This window comes from Ictidomys tridecemlineatus, chromosome 9 (assembly GCF_052094955.1).
Source record: "Ictidomys tridecemlineatus isolate mIctTri1 chromosome 9, mIctTri1.hap1, whole genome shotgun sequence".
Classification (NCBI taxonomy): Eukaryota; Metazoa; Chordata; class Mammalia; order Rodentia; family Sciuridae; genus Ictidomys; species Ictidomys tridecemlineatus.
In genome coordinates, this window is record NC_135485.1 from 77526052 (window position 1) to 77544773 (window position 18722).

The 18722-nt window shown below is 46.4% G+C and overlaps 1 protein-coding gene across 10 annotated transcripts in view; it reads right to left on the reverse strand.

Annotated features, from left to right (window-relative positions):
• The window catches only part of LOC144366811 (uncharacterized), a 35636-nt gene extending 20069 nt beyond the window's left edge, over nt 1–15567 (reverse strand). For 4 of the 10 annotated variants that reach the window (XM_078021631.1, XM_078021636.1, XM_078021635.1 and 1 more), the window contains exons 1-4: nt 15424–15567; nt 14835–15197; nt 13491–14709; nt 521–652 (exon numbers count right to left, since the gene is read on the reverse strand). The gene's annotated coding sequence lies outside the window, so the exon portion shown is untranslated. The other 6 variants (XM_078021628.1, XM_078021629.1, XM_078021630.1 and 3 more) reach the window with 6 other exon arrangements.
• Between the last annotated feature and the right edge of the window lie 3155 nt (nt 15568–18722).

The window sequence follows — 18722 nt, forward strand, 5'->3', positions numbered from 1 at the left end:
CCTGGCACTGCTTAGTCAAAGACGTAAACAGACATTCTTTTACCCAGAAATTCCACCTGTCGTACTTTACCTACATATTGCTTAAGCAAGGGGACATGCATAGGGATATTTATCCTCATGTTCCTTATAGACTTGTCTGTGTTGACAGGGAGTTGAGGGCCATCAGGATGCCCACAGCTGGGAAAGTCAAAAGCTAAACTGTGACAGCTGCCAATCTGGATCTATTCAAAGAAATCAATGAAAAACAGATGGACACATGACAGTCAAATCCCTGAATTCAAGTTCTTGCTATCCTACCTACCAACAATCATGCTTGGTCAACACAGTGGCATACCTCAAGACAAAAAAAAAAAAAAAATTTTAAAGAAAATATTGTGTCATGATTACTTTTCTTCAATGCAACAAAGGAAATGGCAATTTTTCCCCATCCGAGATCTGTTACTCTCTTATGCATACTACATGAGATTATTGTGGACATGCTTACAAATAATTATCTACTCAGATACTTTCTGTGACTCACCAAATGCAAATATCTAGGAAGAATTAAAGTCTCCATACGTGAATTCATCATCAAAAGCCTTGAGTCAACAGGTGCTTCACAAAATGGCTTCTTTGCCAACTTGATGACCTCCTCCTCTGGCAATGTTTCCACCTGAAAGATGTCACCAACTTGTTATCATTCGTATTTCCACAGTGCCAGTAAAAAGAAACAAAGTCTGATATTCCATTGAATAAATCCTCAAGTGGACCAACCTCCATACTTCCTTCCATATTTTAAAATTAACAAATGCAACTTCAAGTCAATAACTTGTATTACGCAAAATGCAACCCTAACCTCTTACACTGTACTCTTTTATAGACTCACATGTCCTAGGTTCTGATTTAACTGTCCATTGAGCAGTCAGAACACGTGCTACTTCACATTCCTTATGGTGTCCAATCCATTCTCTGCCAAGCTGAATACAAACCCCTGGTCACAGGAGAAAGAAAGCATATCTCCTCCAACAACATGCATCAGGAAATAGGACTATCCATCTCATGGTTTCCATGGAGTTTCCTAAAGGAATCAGTGCTTAGGCTAGTGTCTGAAACCAAGCATGCAAACAACACATTTTAGCAATCAACCGCCATCACTGGGAATCATCCCATGGCACATATTGCAAAAACTGTCCTCAGGCAACTCTCTCACACACAGTGCAGAAACTGGAGCCCGCAGGACTCACTCCCTTGATTCCTACCCAAAGTCGCTGCTCTTTCCATGGCACTTCCAGGAACTACACTGCTTTGTAGAATCCTTAAAAGACCTTAGGATCTCTTCCCAGTGTTCAACAGGAGCAGGAAGTAAACACGAAAGGGTTTTTAAAGGGAGGACTTAAAACAAAACCCACAGGTGCCACAGGAAAACAAAAGGACACAGAGTCAGAGACACCTGACACCCCTGGGCGGGTCTCCCTTCTAAACCACCTCCTGCCCCCAGGTCACCTGGGCTCCCCCGTCGCCCTCCCCTCTCCAGGGGCCTGCGGGTCAGGCCACCTCTTCTCCTCTGAGGTCCACGGCGCAGGCCACACTGCTGAGGCCACCGCGTCCTGAACAGGACCCTGCAGATCAAACTCACCCGCTGTGACCAGCAGCTCCGCGGAGGAGGGCCCTCAGGTGAGAACCGGGACCGCGGGGTCCGCGGTGGGCGCTGAGGGGACCGCCCCAGCGGCTCCAGGGGACAGACAGCCGGGACCGAGGCTCCAGGGCGGCGGCAGAGTCCTCCGGGTCCCCCCTCGTGTGGGCGCCTAGACCGGGGCGGCTCCCAGCAGCGCACCTTCTCCTGTCACCGACCCCGCGAGCCGGACCCTCCATCCGGGACCTCCAGTCCCGCGGGCGCTACTTCCGGGCTTCTCCCCCTCGGAGCTCCCCGCGATCACAGCTCAAAGTTCCCGCCCTGCATAGGCCCCGCCCCCGTCTCCCTGGCGACGGCTCCGCTTCCCCTTTAGGGTTGGCCTGCTGGGGGCGGTGCCCTCCGCGCGCTCCGCCTGCTGGCCTGTCCCCTCAGCTGGGGACCTAGGTTGCCACAAGATCCTCACCTGGATACACACTCCCTGGTGTGAGGCCTGCGGCTGCCCCCTCGTGGCCGTGGGGCCGTGTGACTCGCGCGGATGCTGGTCTGAAAGAGCTCCTTACACAGGGTGATAGGACTGCTGCACAGGAGGACAGGGCCCTGGGAAGGCACAGCAGGACCATCTATATCATTGTGTTTGTCTCTGCTTAGTGGTTTTATACTTTCAATGTGTGTCTCCTGAATATGTTGTGTTAACAGGTGGGGACATTAAGAGGTCATTAGGCCATGGAGACTCCTTCCATGAGAATGGCATTAAGGTCTTTACAAAGGAGGCTTCTCAAAGCAGCCCTTGTCCCTCCCTGTTTTACCTTCTGACACAGGAGGTCACAGCAAGAATGTTCTCAGAACGTGGTACCTGATATTGGATTTCCAACCCCCAGAACTTTGAGAAATAAAATCTTTTCTATAAATTACACGGTTTTTGCCATCACAACACAAACAATCCCAAGAGAGTAAATTAACAATTTCTCTAATTTTGTAATTGTGTAAAATACACAAAACATCCATTTTGTAATTTTAGCCTTTTTTACGTGCACAGTTCAATGGCATTAAGTACATTCATGTTGCTGCACAGCCATCACCACCATACATCCCCAGGACTCTCATCCTGCTGTCAATACTGAATTCTAGTGCCCTCCCCAGGCCCAAGAAAAGAAAATTCTACTTTATGTTTTTATGAACCTGATTACTGGGAATGTGAGATAAGTGAAATTCTAAAAGTAATTATGTTTTTGTGGAAACCATCATTGAAATTGGATGCAGTTTACCCCTACTCCTGGGAATGCCAGATCAATTTCAATTCTGCAGGTGTCTCAATTGAATTCTCAGTGACAGGTAGTGGTGACTATGTGCTATGACCTGTTTGTTCATGTCAGGGAGCAGCTCTGATCATGGGATCAGCCTGTGGGTTCCTTCCTCCTCCAGGTGTCTACAGGCCGATATACAGACATGAGCATGCTAAGAAGTGGGCTGGAGCCATCCCCATGGTGCAGAGGAATCTGATTTTGTCCATCCACACACTGTCTTGTGGGTCATGAAGGCTAGAGGTAGAAACACTACCTGGATTCTCTTGGGATCTGAGTGGGCCCAGTCTGTGGGCTAAGAATTGGTATTGTCTCCTAAAGAACAGGGACTAGGGAGTCCAGAGGGCAGGGCTAATTCAGACCTGAGTGTCTTTAAGCCCACTTTCAGAGGGGGTTACACTGTTCTGATGATCCCTGAGGCATATACACATGCTTCAAATCCAGATAGAAGTGCCCAGGTGCAGCCTGGGATGTTATGTGGACTCCCCACCTCCACACACCTGGGATGTCCCAGGGATCTGAGAAGCAGAGCAGCATGACTAGACTGAAGGAGTCCAGTCTCTTTGCATAAAGGTAAATAGGTTTTCTTCAGGGTCCCCAGAAATTCCACATGAAACTAACTCTGCACCCAGAGACCTGGGCACCTTTTTGAGGCTCAGTCAGTTCTCACACCTGTCTCTATCTGGCAGAACCTTTCTGGCTCCCTTTCTACACATTACCTTGAAGATGAAAACCTGGAGGGTGGGACTTTCCATCATACAAAGGTTCCCAGACATATTCCACAGTGTCACCACTTTCTCTATAGATCTCAACAGTTGACCCCAGCCAGGTAGGGTGGGCCACAAGCCCCCTGGGTTCCATGAACTAACCATAGAAGGACAATCAAGGAACTGTGGCAGGAAAGAGGTAGGACTGTTCAAGGCACATGACAGGGGCAGAGTCCAGAGTGGAATGTAGGGCTCTCACCTGGGATCTTTGCATGTGAAGTGGAGAAATGCTATGGTGTTTGTGGGATGTCCCCCAGGTTCCCGAGGGTCAGGATGGGCTGGGGATGCTCTCTGCATGCTCTTGAAAGACATGGTATGAGGTCCATTGCCCACCACTTGTTCCCATGGAAGACGCCTTAGTGTTGGGGTGCCACATGAGAAAGCCTCACTTCCTTTAAAAAATCAATGTGGAAAAAAAAAATCCAGGTGCACGAGCCAGGGATGCAAGGTCCATATATGCTCCCAGTAGTTTCTGGTGGTGACAGTTCACCATCCATGAATCACTCGCCTATCATGATCCTTGGAAAATTCTCATCCTTTCCTGGTTTTCTCAAGAGCAAGAAGCTTGGGGTTTGGGGAAAGAGGGACCTGGATTATGCAAAGGGTATTGTTACAATACTCTTCCTGGTATTGTGGGGCAGGTCACTCAGAAAACACACCACGTCCCAGTTTTGTCCCAATTGAAGAGTCTTTATTTAGCCAGACAGCCAGTGACTCTCCCCGCACTCCTATCACTGTCTCTGCAAGGAACAGCCCCGAGCCTGAACATTTTAGGATATTTAAAGGCAAAAAACCATCTGGGGTGATGTAGCTGCAAGCAAGCAGGTACAGAAACTGAATTAGGCAGTGAGCAAGACAATGCAATAGGCACGTTGGTATTTCCCATGGGACTTTCCAGGTTGGCATAGCAGCAAGCAAGCAGAAGGGAAGTGGGTCAAAATGACCCTAGTTCAGACAAGTTAGAAAATGGTTACTAACGTCTAGACAATCGATCTCTGAGAAGGTACATTGCCCAAGAAAAATACAAACAAACAAAAAAAGCCAATTTTACATTGTATAAGAATTGCTATTTTGTTTGCCAAGTATGTTGTGCTAGGTAATATTAATAGGTACAGAGGCAGGGCTTTCCCATGGAAGAAGCATTTGTTACATGATATGGAGTCTCACTGTAAAATGGCATCTGTTTGGTCATTGCCCATATAGCCTGGCCCATAACACTGGGTCCAGTGAAAGGACTGTCCTTTAGAAATCTAATGATCCACATTTGGGTATGGGGCCAGGGTCATAGCCCTGGCTGAAGTGAGGACAACACTCTGGGTCCTGCAGAGGGAAAAAAGAAACAAGGGAGACTCTGATTTCCCTTCATTTCCCCTGGAATTTAGAAGATTTACTGCTTTTTGCTAGGGACCCTGAGACCTCATTGCCTTGGGAATACCCACACTCAGGTCAAGGTTTTGATTTGGGGTTTCCTCCCTGGGGCATAGTGCTGATGCTGGCCACTAGGGGCTGCAGTATTGTCCATGCTCAGAGGGCCCTGGTCATGGTATGTCCAAAGTGTCCCATGCCATGGGACCTCCCATCATTAGCATTCCTGTGCATAGGAGGAGCAACTAAGAGGCAGGGGGTTTCTGAATTCATTTCTTCACTCATCACTGTGTTCCAGCGCTCACCCTACCTAAAGGGGTCATGTTGGGCCTGTGCAGGCTCTGAAAGTCACCACCATGAGCCCTACCCTCTGGTAGCTGCACATCTGCAGCTGGAGGTGCATAAAATCACAAAGCAGATGCAAGTGAAAGAAAAGAACAAGAGCCAGAGCCAAAATAGGGCCCGGTGTGAAGGAAAGCTGGAGTCACTAGGTGGAGACTGAGAACCATCTCAGTGATGTGGCATTGCTGCAGGAACTAGAATGACAAAAGGAAGCCAGTTCTGCTCATTTTGGGAACAGTGTGTTGAGGAAGGCATGGCCACATAGAAATTGGAAGTCCTGATTCAGTGTGGCCACAAGAGGATGATGGATAAAAGACCAATATGGCTGGAGGGTCTGGGCAGATAGGGATAGGTTAGGGCACACCGCACAGCCCAGAGACTGCACTCAATATCCAGAGTTGTGGATCACCACCCCCTAACTCACAACTGAAAGCCATGGGCATTTATAAGGTCAAGTTTCTGTGCAACTGGGTTCAAGGTGGCTCAGCTGGATGCCTCTGTCTCCATGTCCCTGGAGGCTTTGACTGCAGACCCCACTGAGGCTTAGCTGGGAGAATCTGCCCCTGAGCTCTCGCCTGTGATCCTGGTAAAAAACCAGTTTGGCTGAGACTCAACACTTTTCTGATGGGAGGACTGGTCTTTATCACAAAGTTGTATACAAAGACAGCATATCATTTCATTCCTTGGATCAAGATTGGAAGGGAGACAGAGTGGGGGAAAATGCTGGAGAGGGAGCCAGACAGAAGTCAGGCTTCCCATAACTCAATCTTGGAGGTGACAGCCCATCACTTTTGCCCAATTCTATTCTTTAGACACAAGAGTGAAGAGTATGATCCACCTCCAAGTGAGGGGTGTACTGCCTTTGGGAACCAGGAAGCTATGGTATCTTAGAGTCTCTGTGGGTTACCTATCTCCTAGACTGAGAAGAGGCGCTTGGGCCAATGTGAAATCTCACAAGAAGTCTTGGGAAGTTCTATGCTAGAGGGTGACAGTCTCTGAATCCCAATTGCTTCAAACTTGCTATAGATCAGAGTGGGAACTGCAAACAGGAGGGAAAGTGACATTGCCCAGGTTCTTTAATGAGTTAGGTTTTATTCTTTCTCTCCTTCTTGTAATTGTGAATTCTGTCTATGGGTTTCACAGACAATACAGGCATTTATGGGCACATATGCCCAATTCCATCCTAGGAAGTGGTGTGACAGTAATTCCCAGGGAAGAGTTGGAGACACTGGAGCACCCATGAGAGGCACAAAGGTAGGTCTAGCATCACAAAGCTGGTGAGGAGGGGGACTGGTTATGGAATCCAGTTTTTGAATCCTCAAAGCAGGAGCTCTAGCTGAAGCCAAGCTGGGCAAGGGATGATGGGAGTTGTTAGTGAAAATCTGTTCAGTTGTGTACTTGATGTGGTGTGGGGGACAGTCAGCAGTCCATGGGACTCTGGAGTGGTCTCGTGTGAATAAAAGGCTCAGGTACAGGGACTATAGAAAGTGCTTTCATTGGTTGATGGTTCAAACAGAACATGAAACCCTGGTTAAAAATAAAAAAGGTACCCACTTTCCTCAGAAAGCTGTCCCAGCTCTCTTGCTTGGGGAGGCTGGAGTAAGAGGGATGTTCTGTTCCACAGCATGCTGAGGCTCAGGCCTCAGGAAATCTCGGGGGTTCCCCATCGCCCAAGTGTAGGAACTCTGGTTGGGCCTTTGCCCTAGTTGCCAGAGCCTCTGGCGATTTTTCCAGAGAAGCCCAAGACTAACACTGAGCAGCAAAGGGAAGGTTAGCTGAGGCAGGCCTTCATGTCTGACCACTCATTCATGGCCCAGAATTCCAACTCTCTCTCCTCCCCCACCCTGTATGTGTGTGTGTGTGTGTGTGTGTGTGTGTGTGTGTGTGTGTGTGTACACACTGAGGACAACTGTTCCGCAATGGTTTTACTTCACTTTATTGGAGTCATGTTTCTGTTTGCTGCTATTTCCATCTTTAAACCCACCATTCTTGGCCACCCCAGTGTGAAAATTAGCCCACTCAGAACACGGATGGCATCTGTAGAGACCATTGAGTCAAATAGGGAGGAAGAGCTCATGAAGCAGTCCATGCCTGTCTTGTACGCAGGAACCCAGACTTAGGTACCACCTTTGTGTGCAACTACTCAAGGTTCATCACGACTCAGCAGGTGCTGCGCCTGCGGAGCTCCCAAGCTAAGCTCCCAACCTTCTAACCCAAAGATGCCACCACCTAGCTGAACTTGAGAATGGCCTGTAACTTTCTAAGTCCTAATTTGCTGTGTGAAAACTGAGGAGTTTAGGAGACCATCCTCATAGGGTATTGTCAGGACCAATGGGATGAGTCCTAGAAGTGTCTGCCACAGCCTTGCATCAGAAAGTGGATTCACCTTCTCAGCCAGACTAAACCACCCTGTCTCCAGCTGGGCCACAGAAGTATGTGGAGCAGCCTACTCACACTGGGCCTCACTCCTTGATATTGTGTTCCCAGCTCATTTCCAAGTGGACTCAGTGAGGGCTGTGGGTTTCTCTAGTGTTTCATTCCCATCTGCAAGAAGAAGGTATCTGCCAGGGGCCTCACTTAACTTGGGCAAAGCAATTTTGCATTCATAAAGGATGTTCCAGATTCCATAGAGAGAAATTCCCATCCTAGTTATAGCCAGAGAAGGGCCGGTGGCCTGGCAGCTCCCATGCCCAGTGAGATATGTGGTAAGCAGCTGGTTGGGCTCATTCTTTGAGGAGCATATATAAGAAGCACCTATTGTGTGAAGACGTTTCTCAGCACATCACATAATTTAGTGAAAAATGGGGGGAATCCGTGCCATCTTTCTTCAGAAAGCTGTCCCAACTCTCTTGCTTGGGGAGGCCAAGTAAGATAAAATTGGCATATAATTTTATCAGTTAGACAGAAACCTCGGGTGTCATATTCTAATGACCACATCAACCTGTCCTCTAGGAGACATGGCTACATCTTGTCCTACTCCAGTGAAGATGGTGGACCACTGGATCAACTAAAAATGGAGTGGACTTGGGGTCAAGATGGAGGGCTCCTATCTCCAGTGTGGGGATATATAAAGTTTTGTGGCTTGGGAAGACTGCAAAAACATTGGTTCTCACAATTTTTTTTAACATTTTTATTATTATTTTTGAGTTGTAAGTGGACACAATACCCTCATTTTATTTTTATGTGGTGCTGAGGGTCGAACCCAGTGCCTCACACATGCTAGGTGAGCACTCTACCTCTGAGCGGCAACACCAGCTCTGGTTCCCACAATTTTGAGTCCTGCTTGCAGTATAAGGTCTGGAGCCTCAATTGTAGAAGAAGGTAAAAGATGTAGGTGGAATCTTGGTCATTTGGGGAACTAAAAAGACTGTGGCCTCAGAGCCAGCTCATGTGCAAATCAACCCCCCACGCCCATCCCATTCTGAATGCACCACCCCTGTCCTCTCCCCTAGGGCCACAGAAATTTGGAGAGTAGTAGCTCTCATCCCAGGCCTCACTTTTTGGAAATGAGAGCTACTGTCTTGCTCCCCATGACACTATTCTTCAGAGAGTGCCCTCTAGAAGAATAGTGTCACTTGGGAGCAAGATATACAGATCACAAAGAGTGAGATAGCATGGCAGCAAAAACCTGGGTATGAGGTTCAATCAAGCCCTGACAATGATGGACAGGAGGACAAACCCTCCTGGAGATTGCCAGAATGCAAACAAAAAGAAGAATGTCAGGCCTCTCCCACGGTAGGGGAGAGCTGGTCACACCATGGATCCAGAGTTTGGGTTTTTTTTTTTTTTTTTTTTTGGAAGGAGAGAGACCTGTCTTGTCACTGCCTGTATAGCCACTGTGTCTTGGCTGGTGTGGACTGGCCTGTGGAGAGACAGGGGAGTTACAGAAGTCAAGGTCCATAGGGGTGCTATAGAAGGCTGTGGGAAGGAAAGGCCAGGCTTCTGCTGACTACACACCTGCCTCCCCACAGTGCCATGCCTTTCATTCTGAGCACTGGGATAGAGAGGATTTCCATCAGCCTCCAGGCCTTCTGTGCCTTCAGCTGCTGTTGCCTTTCATGCAGCTCAACATAGGTGGCTTGAACCTGGAGCACTGTGCCCACTACCTGCAGGCCCAGCTTGAGGACATGAAGCGTAGGCTACGAGGCAGAGCCTGAAGTCAAGGAGGCTTAGGGTAGGTACAGAAGGGTAAATGAAGAAACAGTTATATTTTAGCCCCACTGGATGGAATCTCTTAAGTCTGGTGTTGGACTGGGAACAATTATAAGGCTTTGACCACTCAGGCAATGGCCCCAATCTGGGAAAAGGTCCTGAGTGGGCTCTGGGGCTAAGGTCTTCCTTAGCAAAAACAGATAATACAGAGGTATTATCTGTTTTTGCAAAGCTGAAGGCAAGGCAGTCATGCTGGAATCTTTTCTCCTATAGCTGCAGCCTCAGGTCCAGTGCAAACTCTAAAATCACCTGCAGAGAGAGAGCCTTCTCCAGGAGCTGCACTGCTGCCCAGTCAAATGGCAGCACTAACGTCAGATCCAGAGCTCAAGTCAGCTCCAGCATCTCTTTGGAAGCAAGAGGCGGTTCCAGGGTTAGATTTAGTGTCAGCTCCAGAGCTCCAGGTAGCTTCAGCTCTTGCTCCACTGCTGGATCCAAGTCTGTCCCCAACTCTAGATCTGGAGTCCACCCTAGTGCCAGTTCTATCAGTAGAGGCTTGCCAGTCTTATCCTTTGGCCACAGAGAAAGCGCTAAGGGAAGAAAAGCCTCATGTGTTAACATTCCCTCCAGACCTGGGGGCAGAGAGCTTTGTGCTGATGGATGAGGTGTCTTGGCATGGCTGAGCAGGGCGGTTGAACTTCCTTCTGGTCTCTGCTGCCTAGACCTGCTGTTCCCTGCTCCAGAGCCTGTGTTCCTGCCCCAACCCCAGGTTGCCATTGCAGCCAGGGATGCTCACTCCTGGGAGGTGATGAGGTTCCAAAGGAAATGATATGTCCATGAACTCTGAGCATGGCAGGTGAATCAGGACAGCATCAATGGCAGTAAAGTGACAGTCCTCCGAATGTCAGTGGGGTAGGTGTGCCTTTGTACCTTCCAGAAGGAGCAGCATGCAGAGAGAGGCAAGGTAACCAAAAGTACAAGCAGCATTTTGGGGGATAAAGAACCTTTAGAAGCAGACCCTGTGCAAAGTTCAGCTTCCCTGTTTGGTGGCAGACTGTGAGGACAATGCTGTCTCTGACTGCATGCTCAATCTTTGTCTAACCCAAGGAGCCAAGATGGCTCAGTGCATGGGTATAATTTCCAGAACTCCCCAAACAGAATTGTGAACCTATGTATCCCGCAGTTTCTGAGATTCTACTGATGTTGCCATCCCCATGTTTCTTGGAGTCAAATTCAGAGTTCTCAGCAATGATGTCCAGCATCACTGCATCTTTGAGCAGCACCTCTTCAGTGTCATCCAGGACCTTTCCCATGGCCATCAAAAGCAACATTGAGTCCAGTATCTCAGGGGTATCCACTAGCACTTCCTCACTACCACATATCCAGTTAGAGGAGCAGAGCATGGAGCGCAAGAGCATCCTAGTGTGACTGACAGCAGGGGTGTCACCTGGGTGCCCATACTGGAAAAGGCAGAAAACATAGCAAACACCATGGACGAGCCCTGTCCTCAGGAGTGTCAGAGTCTGCATATCCCTTGAACGGGGAATCAGAGGGTCTCTTTGTAGAATTTTTATGGATATGCAGTATATTCCCAATATTCCAGGTGTCCAGCTGCAGAGGAGCCATGTTCAATCCTCCCCCTGCTGACTCACTTGTTTGGTGTCTTGGCTGTCAGGACCAAAGCCTTTAGAGTTTCTACCTGTGATAAGCACAGATTCATCCTGCATCCCAGAGCAAATCTGGCATAGAGGGTGCCACTGGCCCATTCCTCTGATCTCAGTGGAAGTGGAAAGTAGAATGGAACTTCTACTCGAGTGAAATATGGCTCCACATAGGACAATGGCAGGTACAGGCAGTCTTTTGTATGAAGATTGGGCTAGTAGCCCATCAGAAGACCTCATATAATTACATGGAGGCCAGATGCTAGTAGCAGGATAACAAGAAGGTGCCCTTGTATTCATAGCTAAGGTGTCTCCTGAATGTCCCAGGCCACTATCCAGTGGGTATCGCCTCCGGGGCACATACCCTGATGACCTGTCTCCCACCCTGATCCAGGTGACCTGCCAGGGTAGAGGGCTTTGGACCAACACTTACTTAAGGAGGAGGGTCTGGATAAATTTGAGCTTCTGCAAATCATCTCCAAGCATTAGAGTAAGTGGGACAATCAGATGGTTGGGAGAAATGATCAACGAGCAGGCTCAGGACAACTCACAACCCAATAGAAGAGTGCCTTAGCCTAGAAAAACAGGCAGAATGTGTAGTGAGCCTTGTGCACCAAGGAAACTGCACTGAAGTGGGCCGAAAATCTGTAGTAGATTCTCTGCGCTGCCCCAGGGCCTGTTGGACCTCCCTAACATGTATCCTCCCCTGCACCTGATCAGCCATTGAAAAGCTAACATCCATGAGGGGCAAAGAAGAAAAGCTCCTTCAAGCAGCAGTATACACCATGGGTCACTGATAGGGATGATTTAACAGTAACATGGGAAAAAATGGGCTACAAGTGGAATCAGCACTGATGTGGACTGAAACAGCACATGTTAAAAACCAGGGGTAGGACCTGAGAAGCCCTGCATATGGGGAGAAATGTCAGTATTGTAGCAACTGGGAACAGGACACAATAACACATAAAGGCCAGGAGACAGCCTGTTTGGGCTGTGTTTTGAAAATTCTAAGTCCTTTGTGCCTGTGTGCCCATCTCCAAATGAGATCAGAACAGCCAGGTTATTATCCCTTCCTTTGTCAGCTAAGGGCGTCCTAAACACATAGGCCAAAAAGCTGATGTGTAAGTAATTCCATTGCTGTTTTCTTACCTGTGAGCCAGGAACTCATAGCAGCCACGATCCAAGTCTGTCCACAGTGAAACATACCATCCCTATGGCTCCTATGACCAGTACTCTAACATTTTCATAAATAACCAAGTCTGAGGTTGGAGTGTCTTACATGCAAGGCCAAGATTGGCTAAGTTGCAGGCATGGTGTCTCATGCCTGTAATCCCAGCCTCTTGGGAGGGTGAGGCAGGATGATCACAAGTTTCAAGCCAGCCTCAGCAACTTAGCAAGACCCTGTCTAAAATGAAAAAAGCTGGGAATATGGACCAGTCATTAAGGGACTCTGGGTTCAACCCCTGTACCAAAAAAAAAAAAAAAAAGAATAGGCTAAGAAAGTGGAATCAAAAGTAGACACATCCAATCCATCATTGATTGAGAGCAAGCTCTGGGCCAGTGAGGATTGTGGGTAACAGATGTCCAAAGAAAGGACAAGCTGGATGCATGAAACCCACTTTGTGTTATGACATATGAATTATGGCAGGAGGGTTGCAGTGATGCCAGACCTCTCCTGGTTCTCCTGGTTGTTGGAATGCTTGTTTGCATTAGGGAAACTCTGGAGATATGGCCTCTGCTTTAGAAAGCCTGGTCCAGTTGGAGGTGGTTACCACCAAAAAAGGAAGCATGGTCACAGTGGGGTGCCTGGTTAGGCATCCTTTCTTTCATGACTGTGACAAATATTTGAAAAAAATACTTAAAAGAAGAAACATTTCTTTTGGCTTCTGGGTTCACTACTTTCCATTCTTTGTGAACTCATTCCATTTTGGGGTCCTTAACAGAGGCCATACATAGGCAGAAGTGTGTGGGAGAGGCAAGCTACTCAGAGCAGGTCAATAGGTCATAGAGAGAAAAAGAAGAAGGATAAGGGGAAGCAAGATGTGAAGGGGAGGAGAAAGAGGAGGAGGAGGAGGAATATAAAAAGCACATGAAGATATAAAATAACCAGAATAAGATTACAAATCAGAAGGATAATGATGAGGAGGAAGAGGAAGTGGAGCTCATCTAAAAAAATATATAGTTCCTTAAGTCATCCTTCATCCATGCACGAAAGACTTCCAATTTATACCACCTCCCAGGACTGTATTCATTTATGAATGGATTAATCCCCTAAGAAGGTCAAAGCACTCACCATCAAATGCTTCCCCGAAAACCCATGTGTGAACATTGCTTCACTGGGAGAAGAGCTTCAGCACATGAGCCACTGGGGCAAATCCTGATGCAAACTCCAGCAGTGTCTCTTTAGCAGGTCCAACCTGAACTGAGACATTCTGGAGTCCAAGGTGCTTTTTCATTGAAAGGTGGTAGTTTGGTTTAGTTCCTATGCACAGTCTTTCCTCAGGAAAGAATCATTGAGAAAGTCTTTGGTAGAACTGTAGCTGGATCAGAGGGCTCTCAGGTCTATGGCTCAGGCCTGACCCTGGCAGAGACTCTCAGGTGTTGCAAGTGTCCTGTGGTGTACCCCTTGAGAGTCACTTACCACCCACTGGCCCTCTCTCTTCAGAGCTGAAGATCCCTGACAAAGGAAATGTCTTTTATTCCATGAATACTCAAGTCAAATATTCCTTCAGAGAAACAACCCACCAGCAAGTGAGACAAGGTAAAGGGAAGGAAGATAAACACCCTCCTTATTCACTCTTTCCTCCTGGTGCCACTGCACATCCACACGAGAAGGTAAAACCCCTCCGCTCCTGGATATATGTTCTAGGAGCCCCATAGAACAGGCTGGGGTGGGTTACGGTTTCTGGGCTTTGCTGATGTTGCCATATCCCACAGTTCTTCAAATCAACTTTGGAGTCCTCTGCAATAAAACCTAGGTTCATGGCCACCAAATGGATCAAGAAGTCCAGTGTCACTGGAGTCATTATTTGCAGATCCTCAAGGACCTTCTACAATAAGCGGGTGGGAGACAGCTGTTTGGTTCATTTCAGCTCAGAGGAGCAGAGCAGAAAAAAGTACAAGAATGTCCTGGTAAGCCTGGCAGCAGGGGTGTCTCCTGGTTGGCCCAGGGCAGGAAACTAACACATATCAAAGGCCATTTAGAATTGAAGCTTCTGGATGGTCAGAAAGGACAGACAGAAAAAAGAGAGAGGTCAATGTGAAGGGCTTGACCTGAGATGAGGGAGAGCACCAGCATGTCCACCCCACATCTGGGGGAGTCTGTGGTTTAGATCCTGTGCATAATCTTCCTTCAGGGAAGAATCACTGAGGAAGTCTTTGGTGGAACTGTAGCTGGATCAGAGGGTTCTCAAGTCTGTGGCGCAGGCCTGCCCTGGCAGAGACTCTCAGGGGTTGGGGGTGTCTCGTGGTAGAATCCTTGAGTGTCAGCTACCAATCCTCTCCACCTCTCTCTGCAGAAGTTGACCATGCAATCATCTATTTCTCCATGCATCCTCAAATGAAGTATCATTTTCTTGTAAGAAAACATCCCACCATGAAGAGGACCCAGGTCAAGGGAAAGGAGGTAAGCACTCACCTTATTCGTACTGACTCCTGGTGCCATTCCACATCCACACAAGTGATAAGAAGCCTCATATGGACATATGTTCCAGAATGCCCGTAGAGCAAACTGGCAAGTTGGGGTGGCGTTCAGTTTCTGGGCTTTGCTGATGTCCATCCCCCACAGTTCTCAGAATCAACTTCCAAGTTGTCAAGGCTGCTTTTAAACAAGCAGGTGGGAGACACTTGCTTGATTTGCATCCGGTTAGAAAAACAAAGCCAAAAGAATGCCAAGACTGTCCTGGTAAGCCTGGGAGCAGGTGTTCCTTCGTGTTTACCCCTAGGCCGGGAACACTCATCCAATACCATGGACTACTCATGCCCTTTTGAATTGGAGCTTCTGGATGGTCAGGAAGGATAGATAGGAATAAAGAAGAGAGAGGTCAGTGTTAAGGGCTTGACCTGAGATGAGAGAGAGCACCAGCATGTCCACCCCCGTGTCTGAGGAAGTCTGTGTGTCAGGTGGCAGTGTGTAGGCCAGAAGTGCGGGGGCAATATGGGTGGGCTCTGATTCAGTTCAGTAAAAAAGATATCTTAAATGGTTTCTAAGCATGTTGGAGACTCACCTCTGTGTAGAACTTTTCAGGAAAAATGTTATAAAATCTCATAAAGCAACTCTTCTCTCTTCTAACCCATTTGCAATGCAAGGAGCCTGCATCATACCAGAAGTTCAGTTCTTTCTTCTCGTGTCTTCTTGAAATGAATCACTACCACTTCGTCGAAGTAAAGCAGATGCCTGCTTTCCCAGGTGCACAGCAGTGTTTGAAGAAACCCTGTCTTCCTTAAAACCAAAGAAGAAACAGCAGTTCATTGGTGGGGCACATGGAATAGAGTACATTATCAATGATCTGTCCTCCCTGGAACCTGCTACATGACTATCTTCCACACTCAAAGACCAGGAGACCATGGCGCTGATAACCAGGAAGTCAATAAGGAACATGAACAGAGCAGCACGGATTGCAGAAGGTGGCACACCAAGGATCTGCAGCACAGCTGCTAGAACACAAGAGCTTAACTTCAGTATTAACTTTCTGCCAACTACCAAGTACGATATTAGCGTCAAGCACAACATGCAGACATCCAAGTAGCAGGTGACACTCAACATCCATTCACAGAAGTGGGAACTATCTGCATTGGAACAAGGAAGTATCTTATTCTTATTCATAAAAATAATCAGGAAACAAAGAATAAAAATGGGTGGAAGACTTCTCATTTCACCATTATATATCTGCTGGAATTCCCTATAAATAATAATATATTTTAAAAACAGTGTTCTTTACTTAATTTTTATGTATGCTATATACCTACCTAATGCTCTTTTGGAAAAGTTTACATTGACTTTGTGTGTGTGTGTGTGTGGTACTGGGGACTGAACCCATGGCCTTGGGCATGCAAGGCAAGCACTCTACCAACTGAGCTAAACCTCCAGTGACACACTGACTTTTAAAAAACTAGCATTTGCTTGTAAATATTACTGGCTATGTCAGGCACAGCTAAGTGAAAAGTGGGACTTGTGATATTCAGAGAATGCAATGCTGTAGAACTGAGGTTCCTGATTCATAAACAGTATGTGGCAACTATGAAAGCCATGAAGGCAGAAGGAGTAACGAAGCTGACTGAACAGATAACAAAAGGAGATACTGAGGGATATGCCAAACTGAAGAACATGTTCAAGCCAACCATTGGTATGTGGGCTTGTGAGCCTAGATCTTCTGTTTTGAAAGAAAAGAATACAGTGTTGATGCAAAAATATCTAAGAGTTAAAAGTGGGTAATTAAATAAAATGTCATCAAAATACACAACTGATAAAATGAGCTGACAATTTGTGAATTTAGCTCAAAGAGAAAAACAGATGTTTATAAAGAGAGAAAACCTTTGTCTTGTCCAGGATACTTACAAATATGTTTCATTTAGCTCAGATGCAAATAACTTTAAATAGATTTCTGATTTCTGAATGAACCTATTAAATATTATACTACACAAATAACAAGGTTTTCTTTATAGAGTATTCTTTTATTCTTAAAGCCTCACATATAAAATATCTCAGAGAACATATGAAGGGAATAAGCCAAAGGATGAGAAAATGGCTAAAACCCATTCTCAAATGTGCACATGTAGCCTGAAGATTAGGAAAAGTGACCAGACACATTGTGTATTCAATACTGCACTGAGGCTACAGGTGTATCAGTATGGCTATCCTGATAGTGATGGCACCAAGTCACTAAACATGCCTAGCTTTCCTCAGAAATATGACGCAAAGCCAACAGCCTCAGTTTGACAGCACCTAAATGTTTCCTAAAACAATTACTGTTATGGTTTGGATGTGAGGTGTCCCCCCAAAGTAAGACAATGCAAGAAGGTTCAGAGGAGAAATGATTGGGTTGTAAGTATCTTAACCCAATCAGTGATTTAATCCCAATAGGGATTAACTGAGTAGTAACTGAAGTGGTAACGGGTGGCTAGAGGATGTGGGAATTGGGGAGTAGCTTTAGGTTATATATTTGTTTCTAGAGAGTGGAGTCTTACTCTCCCTGCTTCTTGATCACCAAGATGTGAGCTGTTTCCCTCTGCCATGATGTCCAGCCTCATCTCAAACCCCAACAAATGGAGCCAGCCTTCTATGGATTAAGACCTCTGAAACCTCAAATAAACTTTTCCTCCTCTATAATTGTTCTGGTCAAATCCATTGGTCACAGCAGTGATAGAGCTGACTGAAACCACCATCAACCTATTTAATACACTAATTAATACAATACCACATTACCACTTACTCCAGAAAATACAATTTTAAACTGACAACCATTTGCTTTGATACCATTACTTCCATTTCGTTACCCAATGTTGATGAATTCAATACTTCAAGTGATACAGTTTTATTACAGAATGTCTAAGATCTTATATTTTAGCTCTGCCCATGTTATTGTTTAATTATTTTATAAATAATAAAATATAACATCCAAGATCTGTTAAGTCAGATTGTTGTGAACATTTCTGTAAGTCATAATCTACTCAGATACTTTCTATGACTCACCAAACACAAAGATCTATGAAGTATTACAGTTGCCATAAATGAATTTATCACCAATAGCCTTGATAGTCAACAAGAGCTTCACTAGCTGCATGTGTACTTGGCACCCATCCAGCCCTGGTAAAGCAGAATCTGTAGTTTTATAAATTCCCAGGGGAGTTGAGTAAACATTGCAGCCAAAATTTCCAGCAAGGAACATTCTGATGGTGACTCGCATGTTACTAACAGAGTTTCTTCTTCTGTGAGTAGATGTGACAGACCAAGATGTAAGTGAAGAAATTGTGCATATTAAAATTAGAATAAGAAAACTATTTCCAATTAATGTCCACCTACCCTATGCATGGAAGCAGTGTCAGAGGATATGTGATTAGGAATGCATAAAACTCACTATGAGTGTCAAGAAAAAACCTTTATTACAATAGGCAATTTAACACTGACTCCCTAAAATCTTCTAAAACATTTCTGTGATCACATTGTAGAACACCCCTTGACCATAGTTCACACACAGCTCACAGTTTTCAGTATTCGTTGTGAGTCTTATTCTGTGATTCCAGGGAAATTAAGCACAATTGCTATTCACAGTTTAGAGCATTATCCCACCACAAACACAGTGGTCAGCCTAGGCCTTTCTACTTTCCCTCTCCTCAGGGGATTCCCACAACCACAGTGGTGTCACAGGGTTGTGTGTCCTTCTGATGAACAATCAGTGGCCATGCTGGAACTGACCTCAACACCAAATCAAGCTGGGCCCAAGAGTCACTAGTCTTGGGTACCTTGTCAGAAACATAAAATATCTCCCCCTGCCTCCTGCCACCACATGATATGGCTACTGCCATG